Raw genomic sequence first — 24363 nt, forward strand, 5'->3', positions numbered from 1 at the left:
AAGCGTTGGTTTTAATCCAGGGTGTCTCTGTAAATTGCTGCCTTCATCTTTCCCTCAATCCTGACTAGTGTCACAGTTCTTGCCCCTGAAAACCATCCTCACAGCATGATGCTGCCACCACCATGCTTCACTGTGGGGATGGTATTGGCCTGGTGATGAATGATGCCTGGTTTCCTCCAAAAATTATGCCTGGCATTCACGCCAAAGAGTTTCATCTTTGTCTCATCAGACCAGAGAATTTTGTTCCTCATGGTCAGAGTATTTCAGGTGCATTTTGGCAAACTTTTTACAGAGTAACTATCGGGTTCTTGGTCACCTCCCTGACTAGACTAAGATGAATGCAGCAAGGTACAGAGACATCCTGGATGAAAACCAACATTTCCCATCCAACCTGATGGAGATAGAGGTGCTGCAAAACTGCCCAAAGATAAGTGTGCCAAGCTTGTGGCATCGTATTCAAAAAGACTTGAGACTGTAATTTCTGCCAAAGGTGCATCAACAAAGTATTGAGCAAAAGGTCTAAATACTTATGTACATGTTTTAATGTTTAATTGTAAAAAAAAAAAATCTACATTTATTTTCTTCTGTCAGGATGGGGTGCTAAGTGTACATTTATGAGAAATAAAATGAACCTTTTTAATGTTAGCAAATTGCTGCAAGGAAACAAAGAGTGAAAAATTTAACGCGGTCTGAATACTTTCCGTACCCACTGCATGTGCAGTCACTCAGCGCAGAGATTGCTTAAATAAGTCTTTATTAAAAAATTATTCTTTACATTTCTTTTTTTTATTATTATTATCGATTTAGAATCAAAATAAACAATTGCAGTTTAGATGTTTACATGAATGTTAAGATTTGTTTTAATTTTCATTTCTTAGTTTCAAGTGATTTCTATAATAAAAAATTTAAAAAAACGAAAATTTTTACCTCATAATTAACCTGAGGCATGATTTGGTTTATTCCACACAACAATATCTTGACCTGATGATCAAATTTCCTTTGCGCTGGTGAGCACAAAACATTATAAAACATTTTTTCTCCCCTCATTCTTGCGATGCCACCCGCCTAAGGAAGGCCGCTCTGGGCAATTGCTCCTGTGGCCTGTACTGTAGCTAGAACCATCATTGCACCCAAATTAGACTTAAATCCCTTAAGAATATATAACTTAATTTTAATAGACCCTTACAAAAATAAGATAAGTCATTAATTAAATTTGTAGCATACGGGAAGGGAATTTATTTGTGAGGAACAAATAGTGAAGTCAAGTATTTTGTGAAGAGAAGTTATTTCGAGATTGGTAAACAAAAAAAAGTAGATTATGCTGACTTTTTAGCTCTGTAGATAAATTATAATTGTTTTACATTATATGTTTGACAGCCACCTAATTTACAATAATGTATCATTGAAATAATAGGCAGCAAGTAGTATAGTCCCAGTAAAACACACACACACATTAAATACACAGACTCAGAAATGCATCATAACCTACTTTCCAGCTATATATTACAAACCCCGTTTCCATATGAGTTGGGAAATTGTGTTAGATGTAAATATAAACGGAATACAATGATTTGCAAATCCTTTTCAACCCATATTCAATTGAATGCACTACAAAGGCAAGATATTTGATGTTCAAACTCAAACTTTTTTTTTTTTTTTGCAAATAATAATTAACTTGGAATTTCATGGCTGTAACACGTGCCAAAGTAGTTGGGAAAGGGCATGTTCACTACTGTGTGACATGGCCTTTTCTTTTAACAACACTCAGTAAACGTTTGGGAACTGAGGAGACACATTTTTTAAGCTTCTCAGGTGGAATTCTTTCCCATTCTTGCTTAATGTACAGCTTAAGTTGTTCAACAGTCCGGGGTCTCCTTTGTGGTATTTTAGGCTTCATAATGCGCCACACATTTTCAATGGGAGAAAGGTCTGGACTACAGGCAGGCCAGTCTAGTACCCGCACTCTTTTACTATGAAGCCACGTTGATGTAACACGTGGCTTGGCATTGTCTTGCTGAAATAAGCAGGGGCGTCCATTGTAACGTTGCTTGGATGGCAACATATGTTGCTCCAAAACCTGTATGTACCTTTCAGCATTAATGGCGCCTTCACAGATGTGTAAGTTACCCATGTGTTGGGCACTATACACCCCCATACCATCACAGATGCTGACTTTTCAACTTTTCTTTTCCTCTTTGGTCCGAAGGACACGACGTCCACAGTTTCCAAAAACAATTTGAAATGTGGACTCGTCAGACCACAGAACACTTTTCCACTTTGTATCAGTCCATCTTAGATGAGCTCAGGCCCAGCGAAGCCGACGGCGTTTCTGGGTGTTGTTGATAAACGGTTTTCGCCTTGCATAGGAGAGTTTTAACTTGCACTTTCAGATGTAGCGACCAACTGTAGTTACTGACAGTGGGTTTCTGAAGTGTTTCTGAGCCCGTGTGGTGATATCCTTTACACACTGATGTCGCTTGTTGATGCAGTACAGTCTGAGGGATCGAAGGTCACGGGCTTAGCTGCTTACGTGCAGTGATTTCTCCAGATTATCTGAACCCTTTGATGATATTACGGACCGTATATGGTGAAATCCCTAAATTCCTTGCAATAGTTGGTTGAGAAAGGTTTTTCTTAAACTGTTCAACAATTTGCTCTCGCATTTGTTGACAAAGTGGTGACCCTCGCCCCATCCTTGTTTGTGAATGACTGAGCATTTCATGGAATCTACTTTTATACCCAATCATGGCACCCACCTGTTCCCAATTTGTCTGTTCACCTGTGGGATGTTCCAAATAAGTGTTTGATGAGCATTCCTCAACTGTATCAGTATTTATTGCCACCTTTCCCAACTTCTTTGTCACATGTTGCTGGCATCAAATTCTAAAGTTAATGATTATTTGCAAAAAAAAAAAATGTTTATCAGTTTGAACATCAAATATGTTGTCTTTGTAGCATATTCAACTGAATATGGGTTGAAAATGATTTGCAAATCATTGTATTCCGTTTATATTTACATCTAACACAATTTCCCAACTCATTTGGAAACGGGGTTTGTATATACGAATGACATTTTTCCCCAAAAACATATATTTGGACTAACTTTTTCTAGTCCTGTATAGATAAATTCTATAGCCACCTAATCTACTGTGATTATTAATTGGAATAATAAGCAACACATGGTTTGTCCCATTTTATAGTCCCAGTAAAACACACAAACATTACATGCACAGGGACCCCTAAATGCACCATAACCTACTTTGCAGATATGAATAATTCATTGATTAACATTCAAGCACTCTTCCATTCCCACACGTGCAGCAACATGGGAATGTTTTGCATATACAGTATTCTGTTGGCCTCCATACTGTAGTTTCTATTTTTTTTCTTCCTAACATTTCAGTGTGGAAGGATGTTTGCCTGTCAGATTTTGAACAGCTAACCTTGCTTGTAGTGACAACTTCTCATCCCTGGAAAGCCTGCATTGTTTTACAGTAGCAAAGCCGTCTAACGCGTTTACATAACATGTGGAGATGTTTGTGCAGGTTTAGGGAACAGAAGGGTCCAATCATGAGAGAAGCGTCCCTACACTCACCCGCCGCAAGATGGCAGTGTTAGGTTCTACAAATATGTCTCGTGTGCCTGGTAAGTGTTGATTGATTGATTGATTGAGACTTTTATTAGTAGGTTGCACAGTGAAGTACATATTCCGTACAATTGACCACTAAACACCCGAATAAGTTTTTCAACTTGTTTAAGTCGGGGTCCACTTAAATTGATTCATGATACAGATATACTATCATATATACTATCAGGGGCGTCACTAGCTTTTAAGGACAGGGGGGCTTAGCCCCCAGGAGATGCACAGGATGTGAGCGAACGTTACGCACAAGCACAAAACTTCACAAACGGCAAACAAAGACTTAGAAATTATTCATTGTTATTATTATTATTTTAAAAAAAAATGCACGGGACGAAATGAAATGCTCCCCGGGACGATGGCTTTTAACCATTTTTTTTCTTTTTCTTTTTATGTATTTATTCATTTTACATTTTATATTAAATGTCTTGGTTTTTCCTCCCTCTGAAAATCCTATGAAATGTTTAACAAGCCATCTTATAATAATACAACAGCTATTAATGTAACAATACAATAAAACAAATATATTTAATGATGTTTTTTTCATTATTTTAACAATAGGCTAATGTATATTACTTTATATAGATTCTACAAGAAACACAAAACTTAAAAAATAAATTATTTACAATTGCACACACAAGGTTTTGTGCCGCTTCACTCATTGTAAAGGAAGATAATGTGCTTCGTACACCTGCAGGACCGCAAGCAAGGTCGCAGAGAAAATGCGGACTGGAATTTGAGTGATGTGGGCATTTTCTATATGAACAAGTGGAATGGATTGGATACCGACGCACTAAAGGGGCTCTCTACCTTACGCTACAAAGTGAGGGGAAACTGAGTGAAGAAAAACAGGTTATATGATTATTTATTTAAACTCATATTCGGGCCACTTTATAATGACTATGTATTTGTAAAAAAAAAAAAAAAAAACACCAAATTATTTAGGGGGGCTTGAGAATATTTTAGGGGGGCTTGAGCCCCCCTAAAATATGCCTAACAACGCCAATGTATACTATCATCATAATACAGTCATCACACAAGATAATCATCAGGGTGTATACATTGAATTATTTACATTATTTACAATTCGGGGTGTGGAGGGGGGGGGGGGTTAGGTTTGGTTGTTATCATCAGTCATCAACAATTGAGAACAGAGAAATGGATATTGAAACAGTGTAGGTCTGACTTGGTAGGATATGTACAGCAAGTAGTGGACATAGAGAGAGAGAGAGATCAGAAGGCATAAGAAAAATATCTGCATTTGATTGTTTACATTTGATTATTAACAACAATCCGGGGAGGGTGTTAGTTTAGGGTTGAAGTTGCCTGGAGGTGTACTTTTATTGCGGTTTTGAAGGAGGATAGAGATGCCCTTTCTTTTATACCTGTTGGGAGCGCATTCCACATTGATGTGGCATAGAAAGAGAATGAGTTAAGACCTTTGTTAGATCGGAATCCGGGTTTAACGTGGTTAGTAGAGCTCCCCCTGGTGTCGTGGTTATGGCGGTCATTTACGTTAAGGAAGTAGTTTGACATGTACTTCGGTATCAGGGAGGTGTAGCGGATTTTATAGACTAGGCTCAGTGCAAGTTGTTTTACTCTGTCCTCCACCCTGAGCCAGCCCACTTTGGAGAAGTGGGTAGGAGTGAGGTGGGATCTGGGGTGGAGGTCTAGAAGTAATCTGACTAGCTTGTTCTGGGATGTTTGGAGTCAAGATTTGAGGGTTTTGGAGGTGCTAGGGTACCAGGAGGTGCATGCGTAATCGAAAAAGGGTTGAACGAGAGTTCCCGCCAGAATCTTCACGGTGCTTTTGTTGGCCAGAGAGGAGATTCTATAGAGAAATCTCGTTCGTTGGTTGACCTTTTTGATTACTTTGGTTGCCATTTTATCACAGGAAAGATTAGTCTCTAGAATGGAACCTAGGTAGGTGACCTCATCCTTCCTGGTGATAACAATGTCACCCACTTTTATAGTGAAGTCATTGACTTTCTTAAGGTTGATGTGGGACCCAAGCAGGATGGATTCTATTTTACCCAAGTGTATGGATAGCTTGTTGTCAGCGAGCCAGGTGCAAGTTCTACTACTGTCTACTACTATTACTACTGGTTCTGTTCATGTAACATAACATAGCTTTGAGAAACTATTTCTACAAAAGGGCCTTAGTCATTTTCTAGGAAATACTTAAAAAAAAATCTTATCCTCATAAACTGAACGGCCTCGAGTGCCATGACTGATTTGTCATTATCGTCGACCATGTGTGTCCAAGGCAATGACAGATATATAGTCTTTCTCTCAAAATGAGGGGCCTAATACCGTTTGGGGATAATCCCACCTCCATCTGGCGGCCCTGTTCTTAACCAGAACCAGCAGTCCAGTGGACAGCTGTTGACAAATGGCTCTCTGTCATTCAATGACGTGCTTGCTTGTACACGAATGGAGATGAGAAACTACAGCAACACAGTACAATACAATATACTCAAAGGGAAAATAACTTTCGGGGATGACAATTGGCTTGATTGTTGATCTTTTTATGTGCTTTAAATTAGATTACTTGCGGTTGAAAATGTGTCTCATACTGCAGTCACGAGTTTCTCCTCATGAAAGAGTGACATAATTCATTGCATTGCATTGCTTTTTACAATATTTCTGTTATAGATAAGATCAAGAAAGGATTATCATGTTATATCGTCTAACACAGTGGTTCTCAACCTTTTTTCAGAGATAATAATAATAATAATAACTGGGATTTATATAGCGCTTTTCTAAGTACCCAAAGTCGCTTTACATGTAGAACCCATCAATCATTCACACCTGGTGATGGTAAGCTACTTTCATAGCCACAGCTGCCCTGGGGTAGACTGACGGAAGCGTGGCTGCAATTTGCGCCAACGGCCCCTCCGACCACCACCTGTCATTCATCATTCAATTCACCGGTGTGAGTGGCACCGGGGGCAAAGGGTGAAGTGTCCCGCCCAAGGACACAACGGCAGCGATTTTTGGATGGTAAGAGGCGGGGAGCGAACCTGCAACCCTCAGGTTTCTGGCACGGTTGCTCTACCCACTACGCCATGCCGCCCCATGTAGAGATGTACCCCCTGTGAAATTTTTTTTAATTCAAGTACCCCCTAATCAGAGCAAAGCATTTTTGGTTGAAAAAAAGAGATAAAGAAGTAAAATACAGCACTATGTCATCAGTTTCTGATTTATTAAATTGTATAACAGTGCAAAATATTGCTCATTTGTAGTGGTCTTTCTTGAACTATTTGGAAAAAAAGATAGGTTTTTATTTATATTTATGAAGGATTTTTGAATTGTTGCTATTTTTAGAATACTTTATAAAAATCGCACGTACCCCTTGGCATACCTTCAAGTACCCCCAGGGGTACGTATACCCCCATTTGAGAACCACTGGTCTAACATATTACAAAACCCAAAACCAGTGAAGTTGGCACATTGTGTAAATCGTAAATAAAAACAGAATACAATGATTTGCAAATCCTTTACAACTTATATTCAATTGAATAGACTGCAAAGACAAGATACTTAACATTCGAACTGGAAGACTTTGTTATTCTTTGCAAATATTATGTTATAAATTCCCTCTGTCAGTGATTAAGATAGAAGATAAAGTTCCCTAGTTAATGTTAATTGTTGACTATATTATTGCTGACGTAAACAAGTTACTAATGTAGTCATGCACCTTTAAGTTGATTTTTTTTGAGTCAGGCAGTTTACCGGGCAGCTATGTTTACCTCTCGGGGTCCTTCGGGCAATGTGTTGAACAGTGTGTATGTAGAGTGTGCTTAGCTGCTGCTGCTACAAAGTCATATATAAAGAAGTTGAAACGTAAAACGGTGTCCTTATTCCCTAACCGGAGTGCGCTCACGGGTGAAGAGTCCCAGCACAACAACAACATCAGTTTATCCATATAGTTCTTCAATATATTATCTCATTTGGAATTTCATGCCTGCAACATTAATCAAAAAAGCTGGCACAAGTGGCAAAAATGACTGAGAAAGTTGAGGAATGCTCATCAAACACTTATTTGGAACATCCCACAGGTGAACAGGCCAATTGGGAACAGGTGCGTGCCATGATTGGGTATAAAAGCAGCTTCCATGAAATGCTCAGTCATTCCCAAACAAGGACGGGGCGAGGGTCACCACTTTGTGAACAAATGCATGAGCAAATTGTCGAACAGTTTAAAGGGGAACATTATCACCAGACCTATGTAAGCGTCAATATATACCTTGATGTTGCAGAAAAAAGACCATATATTTTTTTAACCGATTTCCGAACTCTAAATGGGTGAATTTTGGCGAATTAAACGCCTTTCTATTATGCGCTCTCGGAGCGATGACGTCACAACGTGACGTCACATCGGGAAGCAATCCGCCATTTTCCCACTTTCGTCGGTGTGTTGTCGGAGGGTGTAACAACACGAACAGGGACGGATTCAAGTTGCACCAGTGGTCCAAAGATGCGAAAGTGGCAAGAAATTGGACGAAATCTGTTCAAAATATGAGGCTGTGGGGAAAGTCGATGAAATGGTCAGTCGTTTGTTCCGCACACTTTACCGACGAAAGTTATGCTACGACAGAGATGGCAAGAATGTGTGGATATCCTGCGACACTCAAAGCAGATGCTGACATCAACTCCAAAACTGGACAGATCAGCTTTCAGGAAAAGAGAGCGGATGAGGGTATGTCTACAGAATATATTAATTGATGAAAACTTTATTCATTACTCGCGGTTTTACGTAAATTATTATACATAAACTGTGTTTACCAATAATTTAGCTTAAAAACATTTATTTTTTTCAATCATTCGAGTACATTCAGGTAGTCTTGTGTAATGCAGTATTTTGTGTCTATTTAGGTATGGTTAACCTGAGTGCTGAAATCGTGGAAAAATATGTTCTTACTGCGCCTGAAATGGGCTGTCTGCACTCTCAAAGTGCATGTTGTTGCCAAATGTATTTCATATGCTGTAAACCTAGTTCATAGTTGTTAGTTTCCTTTAATGCCAAACAAACACATATCAATCGTTGGTTAGAAGGCGATCGCCAAATTCGTCCTCGCTTTCTCCCGTGCCGCTGGCTGTCGTGTCGTTTTCGTCGGATTCGCTTGCATACGGTTCAAACCGATATGACTCAATAGCTTCAGTTTCTTTTTCAATTTCGTTTTCGCTACCTGCCTACACACTACAACCATCCATTTCAATACATGCCTAATCTGTTGAATCGCTTAAGCCGCTGAAATCCGAGTCTGAATCCGAATTAATGTCGCTATACCTTGCTGTTCTAACCGCCATGTTTGTTTGTATTGGCATCACTGTGTGACGTCACAGGAAAATGGACGGGTGTTTATAACGATGGTTAAAATCAGGCACTTTGAAGCTTTTTTTAGGGATATTGCGTGATGGGTAAAATTTTGAAAAAAACTTCGAAAAATAAAATAAGCCACTGGGAACTGATTTTTAATGGTTTTAACCCTTCTGAAATTGTGATAATGTTCCCCTTTAAGAACAACATTTCTCAAAGAGCTATTGCAAGGAATTTAGGGATTTCACCATCTACGGTCCGTAATATCATCAAAAGGTTCAGAGAATCTGGAGAAATCACTGCACGGAAGCGATTATATTACGGACCTTCGATTCCTCAGGTGGTTATTGTATTCATTAGTATAGATTCAATTGGGCCCTCAAGCAATATTTTACATGGAGGACCGTTCAGATTACAAATTGTTCACTTTTTTGTTTGTGAAATGATTTTTATATTTGAATAATTATTCAATTTGGTTTATGTTTGAACTAAAACAAATTAATGGGACAGAAATTGATAATTATTTTTTTATTGCAAAATATTTTTTGTGATGCTTACGGCGCATGTCGGTGATGGTTGTCGTGGTTTCAAGATGGAGAAGAGGGTGGGAGGCAACTCGCAGGTTGGGCATTTGTTCTATGAAATGCAAAACAAAACCGAGTGCTGCTGGGAATAGCACCGAAGAATAGGGGAAGCTATGCATGACAAGCAAAACAAAACTAACTACGAAATTTACGGAATGACTTACGAAAAACGTGGAGCGGAAAAACGGCGTGCGCAAAGGGTAGTCCAGAATACCAAGAGTCCAACACGTGACAAACGTGACATGACAATTAATGTTTTGACTAAGAAAGAACTAAATAGTCTTGACTACAAACAGAAAACAGGTGTGGGAACTTGCGCTTAAGGCAGGCGTGAAGCTGCTGCAGAAAACGAGAAAACAGGAAGTGAAAACTACAAAATACTAAGAAACCCAAAATAAGGCGTGACCTGGTGTGACAGGCCTTGAAAATACCAACATCATTAATGAAATAACCTTTCTGACTTAACTCGGACCGGAATTCAAACCTCGTTCCACTGCCTTTCAAGACAAGCCGTGCGCCACAGGAGCCAGAGGGGAAACTTGTCATACTCTTATCAGTGACAGAGCAGGAAGCGGAATGGAATACATTTGCTCTAAACATTCAATATAAATTGCTCTGTCATTCATTAATTGACATTTTCCATAAGCCTCTTCATTAAATCCGGGCCCCTCGTGGATCGTGAGGCCCGACCCACAGTGCGTGATCTGTGTATAGAGGTGGGCGGCCCTGCATTAGCACATGGAAAGTTAAAGGGGAACATTATCACCAGACCTATGTAAGCGTCAATATATACCTTGATGTTGCAGAAAAAAGACCATATATTTTTTTAACCGATTTCCGAACTCTAAATGGGTGAATTTTGGCGAATTAAACGCCTTTCTAATATTCGCTCTCGGAGCGATGACGCGTTGTGACGTCACATCGGGAAGCAATCCGCCATTTTCTCAAACACCGAGTCAAATCAGCTCTGTTATTTTCCGTTTTTTCGACTGTTTTCCGTACCTTGGAGACATCATGCCTCGTCGGTGTGTTGTCGGAGGGTGTAACAACACGAACAGGGACGGATTCAAGTTGCACCAGTGGCCCAAAGATGCGAAAGTGGCAAGAAATTGGACGTTTGTTCCGCACACTTTACCGACGAAAGCTATGCTACGACAGAGATGGCAAGAATGTGTGGATATCCTGAGACACTCAAAGCAGATGCATTTCCAACTATAAAGTCAAAGAAATCTGCCGCCAGACCCCCATTGAATCTGCCGGAGTGTGTGAGCAATTCAGGGACAAAGGACCTCGGTAGCACGGCAAGCAATGGCGGCAGTTTGTTCCCGCAGACGAGCGAGCTAAACCCCCTGGATGTCTTGGCTCACACCGTCCCTTATGCCACCGAAGATGATCAAGAGAAGAATATCGACCCTAGCTTCCCTGGCCTGCTGACATGAGGGTATGTCTACAGAATATATTAATTGATGAAAATTGGGCTGTTTGCACTCTCAAAGTGCATGTTGTTGCCAAATGTATTTCATATGCTGTAAACCTAGTTCATAGTTGTTAGTTTCCTTTAATGCCAAACAAACACATACCAATCGTTGGTTAGAAGGCGATCGCCAAATTCGTCCTCACTTTCTCCCGTGTCGCTGGTTGTCGTGTCGTTTTCGTCGGTTTCGCTTGCATACGGTTCAAACCGATATGGCTCAATAGCTTCAGTTTCTTCTTCAATTTCGTTTTCGCTACCTGCCTCCACACTACAACCATCCGTTTCAATACATTCGTAATCTGTTGAATCGCTTAAGCCGTTGAAATCCGAGCTAATGTCGCTATAGCTTACTGTTCTTTCCGCCGTGTTTGTTTGTGTTGGCTTCACTATGTGACGTCACAGGAAAATGGACGGGTGTATATAACGATGGTTAAAATCAGGCACTTTGAAGCCTTTTTTAGGGATATTGCGTGATGTGTAAAATTTTGAAAAAAACTTTGAAAATTATAATAAGCCACTGGGAACTGATTTTTAATGGTTTTAACCATTCTGAAATTGTGATAATGTTCCCCTTTTAATGTTACCTATGCAATATAATTGTATTTTGCAAAAATACAGAACATATATATGTTTAGATTATATCATAGTATAACTACCAGATCTAAAAAACGATATATATTATTAATGGTAGCAGTTAGACATAGTTATTACTATTATATGTATTATAAATGGACATTATTGGAAATGTTTCTGTATATTTATTATTGTCACATTAGCAGAAATGATAAAAAAAATAAGTCCAAATTATTTTTTTATTTAATTGATCTGATTCATTACCACATAACTATATATTTATTTTCATTGATTTTTAAATATAATGTATTATGGATGCTATTAACAATGCAATTATCGCAAATATATATCCCTTGTATTTTAATATGTTAATTGTCATTAAATGCAAATCTACTTTACATTTTTATTTATATATATTTGATGGGTTTAATATTCATGTGAGATTATATCAAAATGTACAAAAAAAATAGACTATGTGTAATATAGTGTGACATATAAAATTCAGTAATAATCATAACATGGCACCAATTGTATAAACCCAAAACCGCTTCTCCCTATATTACAGATCACGTGCTACACGCGTGTAGGGGCCCGCGATTTGAGTTATTAATAATATGTAGAATCCATCCATCCATCCATTTTCTACCGCTTGTCCCCTTTGGGGTCGCGGGGGGTGCTGGAGCCTATCTCAGCTGCATTCAGGCGGAAGGCGGGGTACACCCTGGACAAGTCGCCACCTCATCACAGGGCCAACACAGATAGACAGACAACATTCACACTCACATTCACACACTAGGGCCAATTTAGTGTTGCCAATCAACCTATCCCCAGGTGCATGTCTTTGGAGGTGGGAGGAAGCCGGAGTACCCGGAGGGAACCCATGCAGTCACGGGGAGAACATGCAAACTCCACACAGAAAGATCCCGAGCCTGGGATTGAACTCAGGACTACTCAGGACCTTCGTATTGTGAGGCACATGCACTAACCCCTCTTCCACCGTGCTGCCCGATATCACATTTAGTTCCCACTAAAACATTCACATGTTGCACAATGAGATGTAAACATGGGATCATGTGTACATTCCTGTAACTTTGTTTGTTCCACCGTGCTGCATGAAAATGTCATTTAACGAATTACAGGGCGCTTTATAAGATATTTCACCATATACATTATCCCAGCCCCTTCCTGCTGCGGCACTGAAAGTAATATTATGGCAAATTTCCCTGGTCATTGTCATCCGTGGTGCGCAGAGTTAGTGCTAGGCCTGCAAACAAGTGAACTCGGATCAAATACACATTTATGTTTTAATTGTTATTTTACGCCCCAAAAAAATGAACAATTTATTTTCCATGAATATGTTTTATTACAATACATGCACAACATCCAAATAGTTCCACATAAATAAAATAGTGCCAACATGTTTTTTTTAACAAGGGCGGGTGGCTCACAATTTAGCCAGGAGTGACCCTGTGTTAGTCATAAGTGAAAAGTTACCGTATTTTTAGGAGTATAAGTCGCACCAGAGTATAAGTCGCACCTGCCGGAAATGCATAATAAAGAAGGAAAAAAACATATACAGGTAAAAGCCAGTAAATTAGAATATTTTGAAAAACTTGATTTATTTCAGTAATTGCATTCAAAAGGTGTAACTTGTACATTATATGTATTCATTGCACACAGACTGATGCATTCAAATGTTTATTTCATTTAATTTTGATGATTTGAAGTGGCAACAAATGAAAATCCAAAATTCCGTGTTTCACAAAATTAGAATATTACTTAAGGCTAATACAAAAAAGGGATTTTTAGAAATGTCGGCCAACTGAAAAGTATGAAAATGAAAAATATGAGCATGTACAATACTCAATACTTGGTTGGAGCTCCTTTTGCCTCAATTACTGCGTTAATGCGGCGTGGCATGGAGTCGATGAGTTTCTGGCACTGCTCAGGTGTTATGAGAGCCCAGGTTGCTCTGATAGTGGCCTTCAACTCTTCTGCGTTTTTGGGTCTGGCATTCTGCATCTTCCTTTTCACAATACCCCACAGATTTTCTATGGGGCTAAGGTCAGGGGAGTTGGCGGGCCAATTTAGAACAGAAATACCATGGTCCGTAAACCAGGCACGGGTAGATTTTGCGCTGTGTGCAGGCGCCAAGTCCTGTTGCAACTTGAAATCTCCATCTCCATAGAGCAGGTCAGCAGCAGGAAGCATGAAGTGCTCTAAAACTTGCTGGTAGACGGCTGCGTTGACCCTGGATCTCAGGAAACAGAGTGGACCGACACCAGCAGATGACATGGCACCCCAAACCATCACCCAACCATGCAAATTTTGCATTTCCTTTGGAAATCGAGGTCCCAGAGTCTGGAGGAAGACAGGAGAGGCACAGGATCCACGTTGCCTGAAGTCTAGTGTAAAGTTTCCACCATCAGTGATGGTTTCTAAAAATCCCTTTTTTGTATTAGCCTTAAGTAATATTCTAATTTTGTGACACACGAAATTTTGGATTTTCATTTGTTGCCACTTCAAATCATCAAAATTAAATGAAATAAACATTTGAATGCATCAGTCTGTGTGCAATGAATAAATATAATGTACAAGTTACACCTTTTGAATGCAATTACTGAAATAAATCAAGTTTTTCTAAATATTCTAATTTACTGGCTTTTACCTGTATAAGTCGCACTGGACTGTGAAACTATGAAAAAAACTGTGACTTATAGTCCGAAAAATACGGTACGTTTCGTATGCAATATGTGTAATGACCCGAAACTTTTTAATGAACAAAAATAAAAAGACAGCAAAAATAAATGTTTGTTGTTGCTTTGGTGACTCAGTTAGCTGACATCAGCATTAAAAATGAGGAGTTAGAAGCCTGACATCACCGTTTAGTGAGTTTGGTAAGAGATGGAGGACGCTTGTGTTTGCAAACAACCGTTAGACGACAGGGGAGGACAGACAAAGAAAAGAAAAAGTGTGGCGGCGCTATTGTAGATTGGATTATTATCTCCGTGCTGACAGGTTGGAAATGTGACGATTGGTATTCAGTGCGAGGCTGCAGCGGAGCGGCGTCTTTTCTAATGTAGCCATAAAACCAACAAGTAATGAATATTCACGCCAGAGGCAGCACAGCACTAAGTGTGATTTGACTCCGCACTTCATTAGGCTAATTGTCACACCTCCACCTGCCCTGCACCGTGGACTCTTCCAACAACTAATCCAGGACTCCATGAACAAAAACAAACATGGCGAGGGACACGTGTGACATGTGCAAATGCATGAGCGCATCTTGATATTGTATGCACAGGCCTCTACGTGTGTACATAGGCTCTATTAGCAATAAATATACAGCACATATGTTTTCCTGTGGAAATAACACACAATTGTCACTTCACATGTTGACACCGTCACAGTTATGCAGTACTGCATGTATTGTTTGCATCTGTGACCTGCATACCCACAACTTTGTCTTCTGAAAATAATTACATACTGCATACTAGGGCTGGACGATTATGGCAAAAATAATTACCACAATTATTTTGATTAATATTGTAATCATGAATAATTACACGGTTATTCATTAGAGTATTTATTGTGCCAGCAAAACTTTACTTTAAATATATTTTTTTTTAAAAACAAGATAACAATTAGTAACCAATAAACCACAACAAGTAAAATAATAATAATAATAATTAGAGATGTCCGATAATGGCTTTTTTGCCGATATCCGATATTCCGATATTGTCCAACTCTTAATTACCAATTCCGAAATCAACCGATACCGATATATACAGTCGTGGAATTAACATATTATTAGGGATGCCGATAAATGCATTAAAATGTAATATCAAAAATGATCGGTATCGGGTTTTTTTTATCGGTATCATTTTTTTTATTTATTAAATCAACATAAAAAACACAAGATACACTTACAATTAGTGCACCAATCAAAAAAAACTCCCTCCCCCATTTACACTCATTCACACAAAAGGGTTGTTTCTTTCTGTTATTAATATTCTGGTTCCTACATTATATGTCAATATATATCAATACAGTCTGCAAGGGATACAGTCCGTAAGCACACATAATTGTGCGTGCTGCTGGTCCACTGATAGTACTAACCTTTAACAGTTAATTTGACTCATTTTCATTAATTACTAGTTTCTATGTAACTGTTTTGATATTGTTTTACTTTCTTTTTTATTCAAGAAAATGTTTTTAATGTATTTTTTTAATATTTTTTTTAAAGTACCTTATCTTCACCATACCTGGTTGTCCAAATTAGGCATAATAATGTGTTAATTCCACGACTGCATATATCGGTTGATATCGGTATCGGTTGATATCGGTATCGGTAATTAAAGAGTTGGACAATATCGGAATATCGGATATCGGCAAAAAGCCATTATCGGACATCCCTACATATTATTATGCCTAATTTTGTTGTGATGCCTCGCTGGCTGCATTAAACAATGTAACGAGGTTTTCCAAAATAAATCAACTCAAGTTATGGAAAAAAATGGCAACCTGGCACTGCCATATTTATTATTGAAGTCACAAAGTGCATTATTTTTTTTAACATGCCTCAAAACAGCAGCTTGGAATTTGGGACATGCTCTCCCTGAGACCCACGACAACTATGGGAAGTACTATACTTTGACTTTCACAAAGTGCATTATTATTTTTTTTTTTTAAACATGCCTCAAAACAACAGCTACAAAAACAATGATGGCACACAGCTTCAGTCCAGAGTATACTAGAGTCATAAAGACTTAGACTTAGACTTGACTTAGACTTCCTTTTTATTGTCATTCAAATTTGAACTTTACAGTACAGATACGAACAACATTTTGTTGCACTTGCTCATGGTAGTGCAGGATAAAAAAGCAATAAGTTGCAGATATAAATAAATAGATTACTGTACAGATAAATATATTGCACTTTTGCATATGCATCCACGTTTATGGATGTATGTTATATTGTATTTTCATTCCAGCGAGTTAACCATTTTTGGGGGGAATTTGAGGGGATAATTATGATGCGTTCAAGAGTCTTACGGCCTGAGGGAAGAAGCTGTTACAGAACCTGGAGGTTCTGCTTTGGAGGCTGCGGAATATCTTTCTAGAGTTTGAGTTTGAGTTTATTTGAAACATGCAATCATACAACATGATACATCACAATTTCCAGTTTCTCTTTTCAACATGTTCGAAAAGGACTAGGAAGAAGCAGAGCTTATTTAATCCTACCCCTTTTTTTTATATAACAGTTGCTAAAACTTTTGTTCACTTCCTGTTCTCAATTTATTCACAATATACTCCATAAGTAATCACAATAAAAATAAATAAATAAATAATAATTCCTCTTAGTGCCATTTTTAATAATGCTATTGAGGAGGTCCCATGTTGCTCTCATATTATTTTTGTTCCTGTCCTATAATTCACTGTAATATTCTTTTCTACATTGATCGTAGTATGTTTGTTAACTTGTTTTTATACTTTTTGTACTTAATTTCTGCCTCTGTAGTTCTTTGTGCTATGCATTTTCTATATAGTGTATTCTTCTTCTTACAAGCATTGTTTAATCCTTTTGTCATCCATGGTTGATTATTCTTTCTCTGCTTACTACTGAGTTGATTCCATGGACAATGTTTGTCATAAAGTATTATGAACGTGTTTAAGAAATGTTCATATGCTTCAACCGCTTTTTCATTGTACACATTGTCCCAATCTTGCTTTTGTAGCTCAATTTTGAAAGCAATCATCCTCTTCTCTGTGCACAGTCTTCGAAATGTCCTTTTGTCTTCCATGTGCTTCTTGTAGTTTCCATCATATATGGTAAAAACTGGCAGATGATCACTAACGTCGGTTATAAGTAGACCACTTGTAGTGTTATTATCAAAATCATTGGTAAAAATATTATCAATAAGTGTGGCACAGTGTCCTGTGATTCTGCTTGGCTTTGTCATTTTAGGATATAATCTGATGCTGTACATTGTATCAATGAAGACTTTTGCTTGTTAGGGTTCAGTAAGTCAATATTAAAGTCATTGCATAAGAAAATAATTTTTTGACCATTGTCCATGTAAGTTGCCTTGATCCATTCTTCAAATGTTTCTATACTTGATTTAGGTGATATATATATATATATATATATGTATATATATACAACTGATTTAAATGTTTTTGCTTTTCTCCTGACATATTTCAATAGTTATACATTCTAAGATATTATCTATAGCAAATGACATGTTTTTTACCACTTTGTAGTTCAGGTTCTTCATCACGTACACAGCTACTCCTCCTCCTTTTTTGTTGGTTCTGTTGATGTAGTTTAGTTCATATCCTTCCAGATCATATTCTATTCCTTTTTTATCATCAATCCATGTTTCTGTGACAGCGATCACTTTGAAGGGTTCTTTGATGTGTTCCAAAAAGTTCTTAATATTGTTGTAGTTTGCATACAAGCTTCTGCTATTAAAATGAATAATTGACAATTTGTTATCACATTTAATTTTGCTATTATGTTGCTCATCTGTATAATATTAACAATTATTACTGATGTGGGAGAAAAAATGTCCAAATCCTGGTTTTTGTGATCTTTATTGCAGAAGTTTTTTAGTTCCATATTTTCATGTTCAAAAATCTTTGACGTTGTTTCAATAATCTCTACAAGTGTAGGTGGATGCAATCCTGAATCTAGGTCCTCTTGTTTAGTCGTCCCTTGGAACATAGTAGTATCGACGCTGAATTTAGGTGCTTGTTTTCTGTCAGAGTCCATTATCATCGTTGTTGTGGAAGCTGTGTAAACTTTAAAAATTGTCCAGGTCCTTCATGTCATGGACAACAAGTACTCTTGCTTCTGGCTCTCCATTCAGCTTGATGTAGATTTTACAGTTGGCGCTCCAAGTTCCCTGGATTTTTCCCTGCTTTCTCAAGTCGCGTGCTTTCTTGGCGATTCCAGCATTACGTTTTGTGAGATGCTCATTCATGTACACATTTGTTCCCTTCAGCTTCTTTCCCTGTCTCAGCAACGCCATTTTAGATTTCCTGTTTACGAGTTTCACGAGCACGACTGGAGTGGCGTTGTTGTTTCTTCCGTTCAGCGGGATGCATGTTTCGATGGTATTAATGTCGATTTCAATTTCCTTCGATCGCAGAAAGTCGACCACTTGCTGTTCTGCTGAGACCATATCCATTTCATCTGGTTCACCTACATTATTCACAGCTTTCGCATAGGATCTTGGTTTAATTCGGTGCCCTGTCACGATGATGTCATTCATTCGTTTATCCTGAACCATTTCATCTATGATATTCCTCAGCATGTTGTTGTCTTCTTGAAGGGTCTTCATTTGTTGGCACATTTCAATGCCTTCATTTTTTCTGGAGGTGTTCTGAGTTTGCAGACTTTCTATACTTTGCTGCAGACTTTTCACATCTTGTTTGTGTTCTGTTCTTGCTTTTCTCAGATCTTTTTTCATTTCTTCTATAATTTCTTTCATATCTTTTTTCCATCCATCCATCATTTCTTTCCATGTTTTTATCAATTCTTCTTTAAATTCACGGAGTATTTTTGGTAGTATCCCTTCTTGATTCCCATCATGTCCTGTGTCCATCCTCAAACCTTGTTCCCATTTGTGTTCTGTGTCAGCAGACACCGAACGTTTCGGGATTCCAATCTTTCCTTTCGCTTTTGGCATCGCGGCAGTCGCTGACGTCACTGCCTCTTATGTCTTAACGGCAGTTGCTTCTTTAGCGACTTGCGGCACTTTTAACTTGTTTTTTCAACAATTTCGTACCTTCCGCCGTTCAGAGATCAATTTGAGGTGTCAGCCTGTCAACTTATATCACTCTGCGACGTCGGAATCACTTTAAAACAGCTGTAAACTCGCCGTAGCTTTTGGTTGCTAGGCAACAGCTTTAAACGGCGCCGTTGGCTTGAGGCTAACGGCTCTTCCAACTCGCCTTATTTCAGCGTATCAGTGCCTCTCAACTGACCAAAATCAGATCGAAGATGCCAGGTGACTCTCCTGTGGCTGTGATGGCAAATCAGTGGTCAAAATCTTCAGACTTAACAAAAACTCTGGTAGCATGAGCGGAGCCTTTTTCTTTGCGTCCTTTCTCATTGACAGGAAGTGACGACGTCCAGTGTTGGGTTAGTTACTGAAACCCAGTAACTAGTTACAGTTACTAGTTACTTTATTTCAAAAGTAACTCAGTTACTTACACCAAAAACTAATGCGTTACTGTTCTTTTTTTTTTTTTAAAGGGGAACATTATCACCAGACCTATGTAAGCGTCAATATATACCTTGATGTTGCAGAAAAAAAGACCATATATATTTTTAACCGATTTCCGAACTCTAAATGGGTGAATTTTGGCGAATTAAACGCCTTTCTATTATTCGCTCTCGGAGCGATCGGGAAGCAATCCGGGGCGGATTAAAGTTGCACCAGTGGCCCGAAGATGCGAAAGTGGCAAGAAATTGGACGAAATTTGTTCAAAATACGAGGCTGTGGGGAAAGCCGACGAAATGGTCAAGTCGTTTGTTCCGCACACTTTACCGACGAAAGCTATGCTACGACAGAGATGGCAAGAATGTGTGGGTATCCTGCGACACTCAAAGCAGATGCTGGCATCAACTCCAAAACTGGACAGATCAGCTTTCAGGAAAAGAGAGCGGATGAGGGTATGTCTACAGAATATATTAATTGATGAAAACTTTATTCATTACTCGCGGTTTTACGTAAATTATTATACATAAACTGTGTTTACCAATAATTTAGCTTAAAAACATTTATTTTTTTCAGTCATTCGAGTACATTCGGGTAGTCTTGTCATGTCTGTTTTAGTCATGTTTTGTTTAGTTATTGGACTCTTTAGTTTCTGGCTTTTCACTCCCTTGTCTTGTTTCCATAGTTACCCATTAGCTTCACCTGTTCCACGTTTGGACTCATTGTGCACTCTTGTTTGTCACCATAGCAACCCATTAGTTTTCACCTGTCACGTCACGCACCTGTTTCACGTTTTGAGTCGCGCACCTGTTTTCACCAATCATGTCACTGTTATTTAAGTCTACCTTTGTTCATCACTCGTTCTGCCTGCATTGTCTTTATGCCACACCGGTTCATGTCTCTTTTTGACCAAGTAAGTTTCCTAGTCCATGCCATAGCTTCTGATCTATTTAGCAGCTTCACTTGTGTTTTAGGCACGCTTGCCTTTTTTTGTTGTATTTTTGTGTTTGTGGGAGTGAGTGATTTATGTTAAATAAATCCAAGCTTACCTTCACGCTGTCGTCCGGAGCCGTTTTTTGCGTTGGAAGAACAACCCCGCAGCAAGCTGCGACCCCCCCCCCCCCCCCCCCATGTGACAAGTCTTGTGTAATGCAGTATTTTGTGTCTATTTAGGTATGGTTAACCTGAGTGCTGAAATTGTGGAAAAATATATGTTCTTAGCGCGCCTGAAATGGGCTGTCTGCACTCTCAAAGTGCATGTTGTTGCCAAATGTATTTCATATGCTGTAAACCTAGTTCATAGTTGTTAGTTTCCTTTAATGCCAAACAAACACATACCAGTCGTTGGTTAGAAGGCGATCGCCGAATTCGTCCTCGCTTTCTCCCGTGTCGCTGGCTGTCGTGTCGTTTTCGTCGGTTTCGCTAGCATACGGTTCAAACCGATAAGGCTCAATAGCTTCAGTTTCTTCTTCAATTTCGTTTTCGCTTTCGTTTCAATACATGCGTAATCTGTTGAATCGCTTAAGCCGCTGAAATCCGAGTCTGAATCCGAGCTAATGTTGCTATACCTTGCTAATCTATCCACCATGTTTGTTTGTATTGGCATCACTGTGTGACGTCACAGGAAAATGGACGGGTGTATATAACGATGGTTAAAATCAGGCACTTTGAAGCTTTTTTTAGGGATATTGCGTAATCGCTAAAATTTTGGAAAAAAAAAAAAATAAGCCACTGGGAACTGATTTTGAATGGTTTCAACCCTTCTGAAATTGTGATAATGTTCCCCTTTAAGGCTCCCATTAATGCCCTTTTAGCCTTCATTTCAGTACTGTTATTGCACTGGAGAATAATACAATCTGTTGATCAACTTGACATGTATTTGCATCACTGAACTCAGAAAGCAATGTGGTCTACATACAACACACAAAGACAAAGATATGTTTCAAAGGGCCAATTTATTTCAGGCCAGAACAAATGGACAAAACTATTTTAAATAGCTGCAACATAATGGCACTTTAACTTTAACTTTAAGTAGATAGGATCTTTGATCCAAGACACAACTTACATTTAACTAAAATGTTATTTTCTTTGTGCTCGACAAAAGAAAAGTATTGAGAATGTCTCCATGTTAAGAAATTCGACTTCTGGCTTCACCAGTGTTGCAAAGTAATCTAACGTGTTATTTTTTCTATTCAGTAACTCAGTTACCATTACTACATGATGCGTTACTGCGTTATTTTACGTTATTTTTTATGTAGTATCGGCTAGAAACAGAAGATCTGAGTGTGTCGTTCTTCTGAATCTTACTGTGTCACAAGAGGCTCGCTCTGGGTGTGGGTGTAGGTGTGGGAAGGGGAGGGGAGGGGAGGCGGGTGCGCAATACAACGTAAACCGTTGGCCAACCAAAAAGTAACCACAGAACACTACACGGTATAGTGTTCTGTGGTTACTTTTTGGTTGGCCAAGTGGACGTGACGACAGGCTGTCCTCACTCAGGTTCGCACGGACCTGGAGGGGGCGTGCCTTAAGTCCGGCTGGAAATCGGGAGAAATTTGGGAGAATGGTTGTCCCGGGGAAAAGCACTGAAATTCGGGAGGGTTGGCAAGTATGGGATATTCTCACTTCCTTTCTTTTGTCGAGCACAAAGAAAAGTACATTTTAGTTAAATGTAAGTTGTGTCTTGGATCCAAGATCCCGTCTACTGCCCAAAACAACAATTCAAATCTGCCTGGTTAGGCTTTGTGTATGTCACGTGTGCCTTCCTTAGGTGAAGCCAGCTTTACAGCTATGTTGTTATTATGCTGTTTGTTACTTATGTATGTTATGTTGCAGCTATTTAAAATTATTTTGTCAATTTGTTCTGGCCTGAAATAAATTGGCCCTTTGAAACATATCTTTGTCTTTGTGTGTTGTATGTAGACCACATTGCTTTCTGAGTTCAGTGATGCAAATGCATGTCAAGTTGATCAACACATTGTATTATTCTTCAGTGCAGTACTGAAATGAAGGCTAAAAGGGCATTAATGGGAGCTTTAAAAAAAAAAAGAAAAGTAGAAGTAACTAAATAGTTACTTTTCACAGTAACGCATTAGTTTTTGGTGTAAGTAACTGAGTTAGTAACTGAGTTACTTTTGAAATAAAGTAACTAGTAACTGTAACTAGTTACTGGTTTTCAGTAACTAACCCAACACTGGGCTTCACCATGATGTCTTGTTAGTTGTTATGAGAGTAGCGTATGTGTGTGTGTGTGTGTGTGTGTGTGTGTGTGTGTGTGTGTGTGTGTGTGTGTGTGTGGCCCTTTAAGATATGACAGCATGTGAGGTGAGTGACGTCAGTGAGTGAGTGGGCGAGAGAGGTGAGGGAACGACGACAGTGAGTGCGTGCAGGTGCTCTAGCTTGGTGGATGGCTGCGTCCAATAAAGTCACAAAGTTGCAACAAACCGCCGGCCTCGTCATTCACCCTCAGCTGTAAAGACCCACTTTCGGGTAAAGTGAAGGTTGTTAGCCCCGAAGTACATAGGCCCTGGAGGAACGTCTCCCCTGCGCCCCTCAACTACGGTCTGGGAGCCCCCCGCCCACCCCCACCACCCACACAAAGCACGCCTCTTCTTTTCCACCGCAGCGCTCCAATAAAACACACTCAAATCTTCTGTTTCTAGCTGATACTACATAAAAAATAACGTAGAATAACGCAGTAACGCATCATGTAGTAACGGTAACTGAGTTACTGAATATAAAAAAAGAATGCGTTAGATTAATAGTTGCCGCCGAAACTAACGGTGTTACAGTAACGCGTTAGTAACGCGTTAGTAACGCCGACATCAGTGTGTAAAGGATATCACCACATGGGCTCAGGAACACTTCAGAAACCCACTGTCAGTAACTACATTTGGTCGCTACATCTGTAAGTGCAAGTTAAAACTCTCCTATGCAAGGTGAAAACCGTTTATCAACAACACCCAGAAACGCCGTCGGCTTCGCTGGGCCTGAGCTCATCTAAGATGGACTGATACAAAGTGGAAAAGTGTTCTGTGGTCTGACGAGTCCACATTTCAAATTGTTTTTGGAAACTGTGGACGTCGTGTCCTCCAGACCAAAGAGGAAAAGAACCATCCGGATTGTTATAGGCGCAAAGTTGAAAAGCCAGCATCTGTGATGGTATGGGGGGTGTATTAGTGCCCAAGACATGGGTAACTTACACATCTGTGAAGGCGCCATTAATGCTGAAAGGTACATCCAGGTTTTGGAGCAACATATGTTGCCAACCAAGCAACGTTACCATGGACGCCCCTGCTTATTTCAGCAAGACAATGCCAAGCCACGTGTTACATCAACGTGGCTTCATAGTAAAAGAGTGCGGGTACTAGACTGGACTGCCTGTAGTCCAGACCTGTCTCTCGTTGAAAATGTGTGGCGTATTATGAAGCCTAAAATAACACAACGGAGACCTCCGGACTGTTGAACAACTTAAGCTGTACATCAAGCAAGAATGGGAAATAATTCCACCTGAGAAGCTTAAAAAATGTGTCTCCTCAGTTCCCA

The sequence above is a fragment of the Nerophis lumbriciformis genome, linkage group LG09 (assembly GCF_033978685.3).
Source record: "Nerophis lumbriciformis linkage group LG09, RoL_Nlum_v2.1, whole genome shotgun sequence".
NCBI lineage: Eukaryota > Metazoa > Chordata > Actinopteri > Syngnathiformes > Syngnathidae > Nerophis > Nerophis lumbriciformis.